Source organism: Mustela nivalis (genome assembly GCF_964662115.1).
Source record: "Mustela nivalis genome assembly, chromosome: 6".
Lineage (NCBI taxonomy): Eukaryota > Metazoa > Chordata > Mammalia > Carnivora > Mustelidae > Mustela > Mustela nivalis.
The window spans coordinates 25573889-25589418 of record NC_139025.1 but is presented as its reverse complement, the minus strand read 5'-3'; positions in this window follow the sequence as shown (position 1 = coordinate 25589418).

Below are 15530 nucleotides of genomic sequence, written 5' to 3'. Positions count from 1 at the left end.
GAAGAAGAAAATAAAAGGCTAAAACTAAATGCTTCCTGATTAAATTTTACTCATCATATATAAATATCATCTTTCTTTTGGAGTTGGAAAATACTGTTTTGAAATCCAGCCTTTACACTTCTGAAATGATGTTTTAAATAAATGTCTTTCGGCATTTTGTTGTTAAGAGGAGCAGCAAACTTCATGGTGGGTGCAGTATGTATTATTAAAATCAAGATAAGTTAACTCAATTAAACTCTATTACAAAAATACTTAATACTGATGAATAATGCAGAGCCCTAGAAAAGCATCCTTTGATATTTCCTTATAATATTTGCCTTCCTGTTTTAAAGAAACAATAACATGAAGCTACCAGCCCATGAGAATTTGATCTTCAGTACTTTAATGTAATTAGTTCCTAATTCCCCTTCTAGTTTCTCTGGATCTGCTTAAGTTTTGAAACCAATTCAAAGCAATGTTTTAATTATTACAACATGTAACTTAATGGGAGTTCTTTAGTATCTCAGTGCAAACACCTAACAAATCCCTTTTACCCTCATCTTTCTGATGCCTGTATTTAATTTTCAACTTTCCACAAACCAGGCATGCATTTGCCACAGAGCAATGAAGTAAGATAATCACTGTTGCACATTAACACACATCCTGGGCCTGCCATTTTATGTCTTGGGAGAAAGAAATAAAAGCTTCCTACATAGATCTTGGAGGTTGTAGGCACTAGCTATCCACTGAGGATATTTGATCTACTTCTCCAGCATAATCCCATACCTTCATTCCACGTGATATTTTATTTTATTTTATTTGGTCATCATGAGAAAATTCAGCACTTAGAGCTTAAGTGTTTTACAAACAGAGAACCAGATCCTGTGATTCTGTCCGATGAGCAAGCTGTCTTTTATGTCTGGTTCAGGTACTTTCCAAGGTATCATAATTATTTTGGGTCGTGAGGGTGTGAGGAATTACAGCTACATGTTAACTGGTAAGGTAGAAACAGAAAAGAAAGAGTTTCTCTTTATGGACACATAAAGTCATTTGCAAACAAAGGAAGACTTAATTCATTTTTCTCCCTCCATAAATAGTCTCTTGTTAGGCTATATTCAGTCTTTTGTTTTCTCCTTTAAAAGAAAAATTATGAGTACAAATTTATCTGGGTACAAGATTTGTCCCGAGGGGTAACTCAGTCATTTGAAATTGGCAATCTGATTCTCATGGTCTTTGGAAGCCAATGTTTTGTTTTGTTTTATTATAGGGATTTCTTTTTCATCATTGCTAGAAAAAAAAGTTTTCTAAGAGAGCTAGATTAAAATATATGTTTCAGTACAACCTGCATCTCTAGTGAATCCAGTCTTATGTTAACATTAGTTGATCAACATTTTCTAAACCCCAATTCCCAAAGATATAACTTACATGCCTGTCTGCTTATTTTTTTAATGAAGGAAGTAGGTAAAATACATGCATTTGAAATTACTAAAAGAAGAATACAAATTACAGTTGAGAAAAAGACTAACTAAACCATGTCCATATTTGCACATAGACGAAAGCATATAAGGAAGGTCCTGAGCTCAATTGTAAAGTAGGTAACGTGTGCCCTCAAAGCCCTTCATCTAGGCCACCCAGGTATATTATTGTTACAACTCTTGGTTATGATTTCTGCCTTCTCCTGTACCTAGTCCTACATATGATGTTTTCTACTTTCTCATAGCTTTTAAAGAATGAAAAGAGACTACTTCAAAATAAAGTTTGACTCTTGTTGATAATTAGTGAGACATATCTTGGAGGTATTAAATTGACAACCTCTGGAGAGAGGCATTAAACTCAAAGCAAAGATGTAACCATCATAAAATTCCAGGACTAGTCCTAAACAACACTTAGTCTTCTGGGAAAATAAAAGGAGATACACATTTGCAAAGCACTTTCAATGAGCCAAAGAGCATGCTAGACATTTAATCATTCAATTATCGCTGAAGTTTCAGAAAGTAGATCTCATATTTTGTATACAGAAAGTGAAACTTTCACTTGTATGAGAGAAGGTCGACTTAAATTGTCAATAAAATCTTCCAAATCACTGCACTTTTTAAAAAAAATATTTTTATTTATTTATTTGACATAGAGCAAGCACAAACAGGAGAAACATCAGAGGGAGAAGGCAAAGGGTCCTCACTGAACAGGGAGCCCAATGTAGGGCTCGATCCCAGGACCCTGAGATCATGACCTGAGCGGCAGGCAGACGCTTAACTGATTGAGCCAGTCAGGTGGCCCATAAACTACTGCACATTTTTACTTGACTCATCTTTAAATCCATCATGTACTGAAAGAGTAACATGCAATTTCTGGTCCTGCACCATAAATTGATACCTGAAACCACATAAAGACCTACTCTCTTTTGTATATTTTTTCTCCATTTTCATCCAATTCCTCCTTTCTTTTCCGAAACTGCTCCAATTATGTTCTCTTTCCATTCACTTTTACTTAGGTCAGAAACTTTTAATTTGGCATACAAAATACCCCTGAAATCTCTGTATACATTTGTGGAAGTGGGGAACGAGTTCTAATTGTTCATTAGATCCTCAAAGGAATTCTTGATAAATAGGTTACATACCTCTGTGCAGAAGCATTCCTTCATCCAACGTGGCACTATGAGACTTAACTGTTCTTTAGAACTACTGCGTCTTTTATTCTGACTCACACAAACTGTGGAAGTCCAGTAAAACTCTAGGGCTAGATATTGTTACATATTTTTAAGTCCTCTGCCTATGGAAAAAATGCTCCAAGTGTTAGCTGCTTTGATAGACAGAGCTCTAAAATGGCATCCCAAGATGTCCATTCTCAATCAAACCCTACTCTGCGTAATTTCTGTAAAGAAATTTTGCAGATATAGTTCAAGTCCCAAATCAACTGACTTTATGATACAGAGAAGAGATTATTTGAGTGAGATGGATGTAATCATATGAGCCCTACAAAAGCAGATATTTCTCCATCTGGTAGTAAAAGGGAACCAGAGATAGTTGAAAAATAAGAAGTAATGATGTAAAAGAAATTCTTTGTTGTTGAGATGGTGAAGATCACATGGCACGGTCCTGTGAGTGGCTTGTAGGAGCTGAGAGTGCTCCTTGGTTGATAGCCAGCAAAATAGTGGGGATCATAGACTATTACCACAGAGAATCAAATTCTGTCAACAACCAGAGGGTGCTTAAAGATATATTTTTCCTTAGTCAGGACTCCAGTCAGTTGGCTGACACCTTGATTTCTAGTTTATAAGATGCTTAGTGGAAGACCCAGTTAAAAATCTGCTGGAATTCTGACCCAAGGAATCTGTGAGATAATTTTTTTTTTTTTCATTTCAAGCCACTACATTTGTGGTATTATTGTGACACAACAATTGAAAACTCAGCCGTTTGGTAATAGACTTTGTCTTTATCTACCTATCTATTTATCTGTCTACCATCCATTATCATCTATCTATCTACTATCTATTTATTTTTACAGAATTATGTTATCTACATACCTAAATTTAACAAATTCAAAACTGCTGACATTTTAATGATTTCTCATTCCAGCAGGAAGTGTTCTCTCAGCCAAAAATAAAAGGAGATAAGAGAAAGAAAGACAAATTATTAAGGTATCAGTTGTCATTTCCTACATAAAACCGGGCTCAAACAGAAGAAAAAAAAAAAAAAAGCTCATCTCATTATCCTAAAGAATGAACAAGGATGTTTAAATTTATAGGAAAGAAATGACCACTATAATTTCACTATTTGTTTGTTAAGCAACCTCTATCTAGTATTTGTTTTGATGTTTTAAATTGAGTTGTCTGTGCTTACATTCCCTTTAAGTAAATTTGTTCTGAATCAAACCAATTGAATAGGCCCATGTTTAAATAACTATAAGAATAAATTTGGTTGTTTCTTATAAATACAGATTTCCAAGCACTTTCAAAGGAAAATTATGAGTCAGTTTTCTGGGGGGTAAATTCGAGTAATTTGTATTCTTTCACACCATTCTGAGTGGTTTTATGGCCACAAATGTTTGAGAAACTAAGCCTTACGATAATTGCAAACTTATTGAAAAAATCTGACCTGGTTATCTGTAACACATGGCATTAAAAGGAAAAAGTATGTCCATGCCTAGAGGAAGTTCCCATCTAGCTGTGAGGAGAATATAGAAGCATTAAAATATATGTAAATATACCATGCCACATATGGTAAATTAAGAACATAGTCAATGGAAATGAGCATTGGAATCCATTGGTGAAAGCCTTCACCACAGACCATTGTGGTCAGAGAAGATCTACTTTGTTCAATGAACCATAAACCAGATTGTTTCTAAAGCATGAAACCAAGAAATTCTGAAGTGCATTCACCAAAACAACAGTTCCAGATAGTTTCCAGATATCACAGAGCATAATTACAAAAAAATGGAGATTGCTTTTTGTATGTTCTTTTTGCACTTTGCATTCTTTGAGTATTTTGTGCCTTACAATCCTTCTTTTCCAACTTTTTGGGGCATTCAACAATCCTTCTCAAAAACTTGCTATCAGGAAACAACTTGCCTAGCATTCTTAAATTTTCTTTCATTTTCCTTTATTGTTTTCCTTTTCATTTTACTTCACCATTTAAAACCACCTGTTAATTCAGACAAAATTTGAAGAACTAGTCATACATATAGAGATAGTCTAATATTTTGGGAATGAATATTAAAAGGATTTTTTTCACATCTATAAATAATTTCACAGAAAAGCATTTATATAAACCTGCCAAGTTTAATGTCATTTCACTAATAGGCTCTAGCTCTTGACTTGACTATCTTTAGAGCTCCTGCACATTCTATCAATCAATTGATAAATATTTATTATAAAATTATCAATAATTAACTTATGTCAGGTACCTAGGATAATACAGAAAAAAAAATTTATTCCTATCAAGATAAATCTCCAGTTGTTTACTTTGTGTTTAGTTTCACAAAAAGCACCATCTATAATGTATTTTGATGCTTAAAACTCTTTAGTTTTTTTGCATCACTGTTGATGTTCAGTGATAAAAAGGTGTACTTGTTTATGCATTTAAAGATGTGTATTGTTAAGAACAGATGCCACAGAAGGACTCTAGGAAAAATTTCCCTAAACTATCTGGGCAAGGCTTGACCATTTCCACTTTGTAACAATCAGGGTGTATTTCTACTTTTGTTTTACAGATGAAAAAAATTAGGTTCAAAAGGCTAAGTAATTTTCTCTAAATCACAATGCTAATATTTGAGAGAATTAAAGGTCAAATAAAATCAGTCTCATGTAGAAATCCATGCTTTTTTCCATACCACAATAACTCTGGGAAAGAGTCAAAACCTTGGCTGTAAGTGCAAGAATACATAGCACAAACCTAAATAAAAAATGCTTGCTGAGCAAGCACACATGATGTATAACTCATATTACTTTATACACACACACACGTGCGCACACACACACACAGACAAAAATGCACATGTAAACTCTTTAGATACGAAGATATTTCAGGGCAATGAGAGCTGGTGTCATTCTAAATTGGGTTTTTGTAGTTACATAGTATTCTTTTGACAGTATTCAGTCAGAAACATAAAGCTGTCTGAATTGTCCAAAGGCACTCCCGCACAATAAACCGAATACCAGTGAACACCTTTAACCTTTCTTATCAGTAGAACGAAATTTTATTTTTAACAGTGCCCACCAGGGGGTGCTGGCACATTGACACTGGACTGTAGAAACATTGGTTGTCCTGTCAGGTCAAATAAAATACTAGCAATTAACCCCCGTTGCAAGAATCTATTCCTGTAGATAGTTTTAGAGAATAGAAGCTATTCACACATATTGGTTCAGAACTACAGTCTTATTATTATTATTTTTTTTTTTAGAATTGCAAACCAACTGGAGTTTTGTATTCTTTTTTTCCAAAAATTTTATTTATTTATCTGTTGGAGAGGACAAGCAGACAGAGCAGGAGGGGGAGGGAGAGGGAGAGGGAGAAGGAGAAGCAAGCTCCCTACCAAGGAGGAAGCCCAACATGGGGCTAGCTTCCAGGACCCTGGGACTGAGGTTTTTGTATTTTAATCATATTTTTTGTAAAAGTACCTGGGCTCTAAAAGGGGATTTGGATGAAACAACTTTGACCAAAAAAATAAATAAATAAAAAAGAAAGAAAGAAAGAAAGAAAGAAAGAAAGAAAGAAAGAAAGAAAGAAATGCTTTTTAGCAAGAGGGGTTGTTAATATGGACATGGTTTATATCTACTCAGCTATTAAATATCTCAAACAGTCATGTGTTAAATTACCTATATAAAATACATACATACAGGTCCATGAGTGGCTCAGTTAGTTAAGGGGCTGCCTTTGGCTTGGTCATGATCCCACAGTCCCAGGAACAGACCCCTTATTAGGATTCCTGATCAGCAAGGACTCTGCTTCTCCCTTTTCCTCTGCCCCTTCCCCTGCTCATTCTCTCTCACTTTCTTTCTCTCAAATAAATAAAATCTTTAAAAAAATGAATACATAAAAACCCTACTGAAGATATTTGGAAACTGGATTCTCTTGTTTCTTGGTGATTTACAAGGTAAAAATACAGAAATTAGTTTTAATGAAAGAAAATACTAAACAGAATATGAAATACTATTTTATGCCATTTCCTGATAACTAATATATAATTGAATCATTTCTATCTAAAAAAAAATTGTCAACTCTGTAAAATACTTGTTCAACAAGTTGTTGGGTATTTTGTATGCAAAACAATTTCAAAATGAACTGAATTTTATTGGGACGAGATACATTCAGCTGGTGGTATAAGTTGGACACAGATTTAGATCAGCAATAGAAATAATCTACTGCCTCTCTTCATCAAAGATGCTTTACCTAGTGGAATTCAAATCATTCACCCAGGAGGAAAATCTATATTCTTCCTCCATCTGTGGATAAAAGCTATTTGGCTATAATGTCTCTTACTTCATTCATCCCCAGCTCGGTTCAGTTGATTTGGGGCTAAGGACACTCCAAAGCTGTGCCTTTGATTCTAGCAACAGTCTTCCCAAACAGAGGAGAAATATTCTTCGTTATAAAGTCCTTGAATAATCGTGCTCTCCTTCTAAATAGTTGTCCTTCAATGAAAATGTGTGAGAAATGACAGAACCACTATCATTTCAGAACATCATTAAGCTCCTAAGAGGGAAAATGAGGAGGAATTTATAAAAGGATGTTGTTTTGTTCCATAATGTCAGACTCAAGTAGGTATAGGATTGTCTTCCAATGTGTATGGAATTAAATTATATTAAATTCCTCTCTGGATATGTCATTCATCAATTCTCCTCAAGCCTTCCTATACGTCCAGCTTACCCTGCCACTTTTGATCCAAAGGTGTATTAACCTTTTTATCATTAGTCTTATTACCTTCATTTATTCACAATTGTCTCTTTCAAGTTTAAGGAGATCCTCAACATTCTAATAATCAAGCATTTAATGAGGACATTTGCATTCACTCAATTCAGATCCTCCAAAATTTCATAGACTTTAATCACATCATTTACCCTTCATTTTTCCAAATGAGTCCTATGAAATATTTAGCCCTATTCTCATATGCAAATTCACTGATTCTATTGATGTTGTAATCAATCAACAAATATTTATCAGGTGACTGCTTTGCCAGTAACAGTACACCAGGAGTTTCAGGGCATAGATGAAATGATTCTGCTTCCTAGGCTTTCTCTGCCTCACTCCTTCCCAGCTCCAAAGGTTTTTGGTGCAAGCTCCATCCAGTCATTGAACCAAACACAACAAAGACTGGCGTTGGATTATTGAATCTGTTCCTCAACAGTAGGTGGGATTTAAAATCAACCTACTGTCTCATATTCAGTATGGCAGGGATAATTGCCAACTCTGACTTGGTTTTTTCATTCATCTGTCAACAGTATTAGTATCTTCCTTCCTTTCATCCCTCCTTTCTTTTTCCTTCCTTCCTTCTTTCCTTCTGTTTCAAGTTCTTATTTAAATTCTAGTTAGTTAACATATAGTGTAATATTGGTTTCCAGAGTAAAATTTAGTCATTTCTCAGTTACATATAACACTCAGTGTCCACTTTTTACTTCTTAAAATCTGCACTTTTTTCCCACATGATTACCAAAAGTCCACATTCTGGTTTTTCCCTTACTTACGTCCTAATCTTTCTTTTACTATTTTCCTCCTACTTTGCCTCTAAATATCAGAAAGCTTAGAGGATTGAGACAAACCTTTTATCTTTACCATGCACCCATCCGTGAATAAACTCAGAAAGAGAGCTCTGGAAACAGGAAGCTTCGATTTACCTGACCCCAAAAATCACTCCTGCCTAGAGGTTTCTGCTCCATGTACCTGATGTGGCCCTGTTAATTCTGGAGCACACAATTTATTGTGCTTTATGTTGGGGACTATTTTTTGATCATCCTTTTCAGGAAAGTGACCTTGAAGGGTTCCTGGGTGGCTCAGTCAGTTAAACATCTGACTTTGGCTCAGGTCATGATCTCAGGGTCTTGGGATCCAGCCCTGCACTGGGCTCTCTGCCCTGCAGGAAGTCTGCTTCACCCTGTTCTTCTTCCTCTGCTCCTTCCCTGCTCATGGTCTCTCTCTCTCAAATAAAATCTTTAAAAATAAATGAAGAAATGTGGTTGTATTTATATTTTTATCCTATATCAACCCACTAGATTTAAATTGACAATAGGTAAAAGGTAGATGAGAGGTAGATACACACACGCACACACACATAAGATACATATATATGTATGTCATTTTAATGTACATGAGAGTACATATAATAAAAACTCTTAACCAAACAACAGAAATCTTAAAAAGAGATCTAAGTTTTATATTGGGTAGACCTTCAAGCTGATTAATGTTGCCAAATTCCCATTTCTGAGACTCATCACAAATATCCATATTGGCAAGAAGTATACCTCACTCAGAACTTCAAGGTTTTAGAAATTGAAAAATAGTTTCTCCTCATAAAAAATGCTGAGGAACTTCTGGAAAAAGTCTAAAGTGCAATGCTATGGAAAATGCAAGTGATACAGAATCTGAAATCCTGTATTTGAAACCTCATTTTGATGCTTACAGCTTAACCTTGGACAAATTATTTGCTTGCTCAGATGGAAAGTTAACAATAAGGTAGATTCAAATTCACTTCATTATTTACATGTTATGTGACTTGGATAAGTTATTTTTTTTCTCTGAACTTTGTTTCCTTTGAGCATAAAAAATATGAGTACAAAAACTTAAATACAGGACTATTATGAAAATGGAATAACATTTTATAGTTTTATGTGTGATGTCTCTCACATACTGTGATATATATATATACACACATAATATATATTAGTTTTTTTTTATTTCCTCAGTTTCTGAATTAGATTCACTGGGATTCTAATGAAAGCAGCTATTCATTAAATCCTCAGTGGTTGTGGATGAGATAATTCATATTGCAGAATTTGCCGAATTCAAGTGCTAGTTTTTTCATGGAAATACAATCACTACAATTAGTACTAGAACAACCCTTATAGTATAAATAAGGATAGAGTTGAAAAAAAAAAATACTTAACTAGGAATAAGGAAATTTAAGTTGTAAGCATACTTAGCTATTCACTTATTATCAAATGCTCAGGCATAACATTATATGGAGAGATCCGTTCATCTTTCCTGGCACTCAGTTTCTTCATTATTATATTTACATAGATAAAACCGTATTTATATCATTACAGGCCATAATTATAGCCCATAAATTTTCTTTGAATTCTAACATATGATAATTATCAGTAAGACATTTGCTATGACTGACATTTGACAACAGTAAATGGCCAACGGTCACTGAGAGACCTTCCTGAACATGACAACTTCCCCAAAAGAGGTATGTTCAGTCTCTGCTCACTCAGTTTCTAACTGTCCTCATTTGATGCTAATTAACACCCAACCCAGAAACTACCAGGCCCAAGCAAAAGGCTTCTAGAGAGTTTTTCTGGCCAGTTGACTTTTTTTCTTCTGAGTCCTAGTTTAAAATTCTTCCTTCTTGACTTCTGTGTTTTTGAAGTTTAAAGACCATTTGATGTTTTATTGTACACAGAAAAAAAAAAAAATCAGTGACTCTACATCTTGCTGATATGGTAATCTTTTACAATTTGCTAAATGCTAACTTCCCATTTTTCTCATGTATATTTGAAATGTCCTGGGATATTGGATTATAAGGAAAGTCATGCAATTATAATGCAGCAAGAATACCTGCCTTTACAGTTACCAGGAATGCAAGTTAATGCCATCTTGTGAGATGATCTAGCATAGTTTTTGTCAGCACTTCGCCCCAAATCCCAATATTTAGTCATTTATAACATCAACAAACAGGACTTCAGAGGGAATAACACCATCTGTTGTTGTTAGGAGTGACATTGTCCAAGGTTAGGCCAGACATACGGAAACCCTTTCATCTTCAGTATTTCTAGCTTTTCTCTGTTTACCAGGAAATTGCCTAGTTGAGTCGATGAAAAGTACGCCAAGATCAATTTGGATTAAATCCAAACTAGTGAAAACGTTGTGAATCAGCTGAGGGAAGTACTGATGTACCAACTCTTGCTCTCTTTTGTCTCTACTGTGATAATATCATGTATGTACCTAAGAATTTATCATTGTATCTTGGAACACTGAAAAAAATAAAATAAAATAAAATAAAATAAAATAAAATAAAATAAAATAAAATAAAATAAAATAAAAATATTTTATTATTTTAATTCTAAATCCTATAAAAGTCTTATCTACCCTGAAAAAAACTCATGCAGTTACAGTCTCTTTATTCATTTTCTGAAGTAACTAACCCCTAAGAAGACAGTCAACAATTCAGAGACTGGGACAAAGTCAAAGAAACCAAATTGCAAATGTGGGAAAAAACATCTATCCGGTGTATAAAGAAGAAAGGGAGTAGAAATGATGTATCCATAGAGTTGGATCAATACATTGAATAGAAAAGAAGCCATGAAAATAGTAAGGCACAAATATTATGCTAGCCCGAAGTATCATTTTACAATCTTGTAAAATAGTACTATCAGAAAGAGTTAAATCAACTTAACAGGATACAAACATAAACTATGACTATGCATTGCTGTTTCTACTAATAACATTGTGTATATCTCAGGACACCCTTAAAAGTTCATTAATTTTCACATTTTTTCCACCAAATTTTGGAAAGTTACTGTAATGCTCTGCATAACTACAATGAACAAATATTTAAATGGATTTAAAATGTAAAATCCCCAGTTGGAAATCTATACCAGTAACTCTGTTCTGAGCACTGAAATTATAGATTCTTGTCACTCTATGCCTTCTTCCCTTTTCTCTTCATCTTTAGTTTTTATTTCCTCTTTCCATGGTTCTGCCCTCCACACTTATTAGTCGTCCCACACATTTTGAAATCTTTTTTATATGATTGTTCCTCAGACGTGTCAGCAGCATCTAATGGTAACAACTAACATCAAGGCTAAAGGTGTGATTAATTCCTGTACTAATAAGCCAAAGGTGAACTTTTAAAAAGAAAGTCCACTCATTGTTTGGAGAATCCTAGCATAAAATTTAGTAAATGACTGTGTCAGAATAATAATTTATTGTTATCTGGTGCCTTAAAATTTACAAAATGCTCTTATGCACACAATGTCATCTAATCTTTGCCACAACCCACAGAGAAAAGTTGAAATAAAAGAGACTTGATAACGTCATGCAATTAAGACATTTGACAAGTTTTAAATAAAAACAAATTTAGAAATTTGAGTTTAAATACCATATATTTTTTTAAACCAAAGTACACTAAACTTATGCTGCAAGCTGTAAGCACTATCCTTTCTATATTGTAAACATTTTCTTCAACAATAAAACATTATTCATTTAACATTAGAAAATGTTTTCATTGGGGCAGGGGGAGTAAATACTCATCCTAAATTAATTAAGAGAATTATTGCAAATGAAAATGTAAGATATTTATTTAGTAGGAGATCAGTAAGTGTATCTTGTGATAATGTTTGCCTTCAAGAACAACAACTTTACCTTAACCATAGTTCTAAGATGAGATCCACTGGAAAATTTTATATAATAGTAAACACTGTTTTGTTTTGTTATATTGTTAATATTTGTGATTTCAACATTAACTCCTGTTTTCTTTTGACATTGACAAGGAGTAGATTGGACTTAAATGTGTGATTTTGGTCATTTTGATAGAATTGGTAAAAACCATTTCAGTCCTTTTGATAGAATTGGTAAAAAGAAGTCAAATAACTTTTTAAAAATGACACACATTTACATTATTAAAAATTATACAGACACAAACACACACATATATATTTCAGTTCCCATTTCTTCCCATCAATTCTTCCCTTAGTGAATATCCATCTCTTCTTTACATCTTACAGAGTTTACTTATGCCTATATATGAACTTTTGACCATATTCTCCTAAAATGGCAAAATGCTTATCTTGTACTTTCCTTTCTCACTTATCAGTCAAGATAACTGTACATTTCATATTAGTGTAGAGAGAACTTCTCATTCTTTATAGCTGTCTAATATTCCATTACATAGATATGTTAGAAGTTATTTAATTGAATCATTATTAAAAGTTTTTTTTTTTTTTTTCAGGGGAAAGCACGAATGCAGTCCCCCACTACCACAAATTATGCAGTCGAGTTTCCCACATTTGGGGAAATCGCAGGGGTCAGCACATCCGAAGTGCAATGGATAAGCCTCGCCCTGGGAAAACCACCTTCGTGATCATGGTATCTCCCCTGCCAGGTAAGTATTAAAAGATATTTTTTAAAATCTTTTGCTCTTCCAAACAAGATTATGATGGCTACCGCTGTAAAAAGATTGCTTATCTAGGTGAATAAATCTGTATGACAAATTCTTGTAAGTGAAGTTTGCTGGGTCTAGTATATGCATTTGTAAATAAGAAAGATATTGATACATTACACTAAATGGGAGCCGTACAAATTAATGCACTCCATAGTAATACAAGAGAATCTTTATTTCTTCATAACTTCACTAACAAAATTGATTGTTAAATTCTTTTTTTAAGAATTTTTTAAAAATAATTTTATTTATTTATTTGACAGATATCACAAGAAGGCAGAGGCAGGCAGAGAAAGAGGGGGAAGCAGTCTCCTCGATGAGCAGAGAGCCTGATGAGCTGGGTCTCAGGACCCTGAGATGATGACCTGAGCCAAAGGCAGAGGCTAAACCCACTGAGCCACCCAGGTGCCCCTGATTGTTAAATTGTTGAACTTTTGCCTGTCTGATGTGGAAATGTTCTCAATGTTGTTTTTATTTCCATTTCTCTCTCTTGGTCTTTCTTGTAAAATGAGAGAACCTAATGATATTTAAATATGGCTAAAAGTCTTTTGTCTTCATTATTCTGTGAACTCTATACTTTTTTCAATTTTTCTCTTTAGGAGGTAGTCTTTTTCTCAACAATTTCTAAATACTCTTTATATTAGGGAGTTTTTAATGAATTGCAAATATTATTTCCCTTTCTTGTTGTTCTTTTATTATGTATACTTTAACTTTTTTGTCATGTATAAAATATTTTATTTTTTTAAAAGATTTTATTTATTTTTTTGACAGAGAACACACGTAGGCAAAGGCAGGCAGAGAGAGAGAGAGAGGGAGGCAGGCTCCCTGCTGAGCAGGGAGCCAGATGTGGGGCTTGATCCCAGGACCCTGGATCATGACCTGAGCTGAAGGCAGAGACTTCAACCCACTGAGCCATCCAGGCGCCCCTGAAATATTTCATTTTATGTAGAAAAATTATCAGTCCTATCTTTCACGACTGAGTTTTGAGAACTAAAGAACTTTCCATTTGTAAAGCTTATAAATTATTTTGCATATTCTTTTTCTGACACATGTATGATTTCATTTATACATTTAAATTCGGATCCTTTTGGAAACTTACCCTGTACACTGCGAGGTATGAATCTAACTTCATTACTTTTCCACATGGCTACCAGATAAGTACAGCATTAAATATTATTGAGTTCTGCCTTTCATCAATGATTCCAGAGTTCTCCTTTTTTTTTTTTTTTCAGAGTTCTCCTTTTTAATATTCCATATTGTCCAATGTAATTGAATGTTAGGCTTTCTTTCTGTGTTCAACTGTTCTATTAACATGGAAAAGAAAACATTGTTTTAATAATAAAAATTTTTCATATGCTTTTTTTTTAAAGATTTTATTTATTTATTTGACAGACAGAGATCACAAGTAGGCAGAGAGGCAGGCAGGGTCGGGGGAAGCAGGGTCTCTGCTGAGTAGAGAGCCCTACACTAAGCTGGATCCCAGGACCCTGGGATCATGACCTGAACTGAGGCAGAGGCTTAACCCACTGAGCCACCCAGGCGCCCCTTTTCATATGTTTTAATATTATACTGGACACAGGGCATCATCAAACTGTCTGGCAATTCATTAGTTTACACCTCAATTTGATAATCTTTTTTTATTTTAAAAGAGTTTTAGATTTATGAATTCTTTGGAAAGTACAAAAAAGTAAGTACAGAAAGTTCCTGTATGACCTCTAACCAATTGTCACTGTTATTCATATCTCATATTACTGTGAAACATTTGTCAAATTTAATTATCTATTATTATTATTACTAAAGTCTATACTTTATTCAGATTTCCTCAGTTTTTCCCATTACCCTGTTTTTATTTTCCAGGATCCCACCTCGTATATCATATTATAATTATTAGTCATGTCTCCTTAATTTCCTCTTGGTGGTGAGTATTTCATATGCTTTTCTTATTTTTGATGACCTTGACAGTTTTGAGGGTATTTTAGTACATCTCTCAATTAGGATTAGTCTAACGTTTTTCTGATGATTAGACTGGAGTAATAAATTTTGTGGAGGAAGAACACAGAGATAAAGTGCAATTCTCATCACATTGTATTAAGAATACATACTATCAGCATAATTAATCACTGTTTATTTTAACCTTGATCACCCTGCTTGAGGCAGTATTTTTGAGGTTTTCCTCCTGTTAAGTTATTCCTTTTATATTCCCCTTTAATACTATAATTTTTGGAAGGAAGCACTGTGGGCTGCCCAAATTTAAAGAGTAGGGAGTCATGCTCTTCTGTGAGAAACAAATGTATTGAGTAGAGTATGGCGCTATGTATAGTTCCTTTTGCCATTAGACTTACAGATTCCATTTCTCAATTTAGTATGTAATTCCCCAGCTCTTTCAGCGAAATTCTTTCATGAAACTTGAAGTACATTTAGAATCTTCATCACATTCTATATTCAATCAATAAACTATCCCCACCTCCTAAATACATTCATTTTAATTTGCACACCTTAACATTTACTCTATTTTGTAAAGTTTTGTTTTAATTTGCACACCTTAACATTTACTCTATTTTGTAAAGTTTACTCTAATTTGTGAAATACAAATTCTTAATATTTTGTATTCATCACTATAGTGTCACAGAGAATTGTTTCATTCCATTATAATAGCCCCTCTAAAACCTTCCCTTCCAACC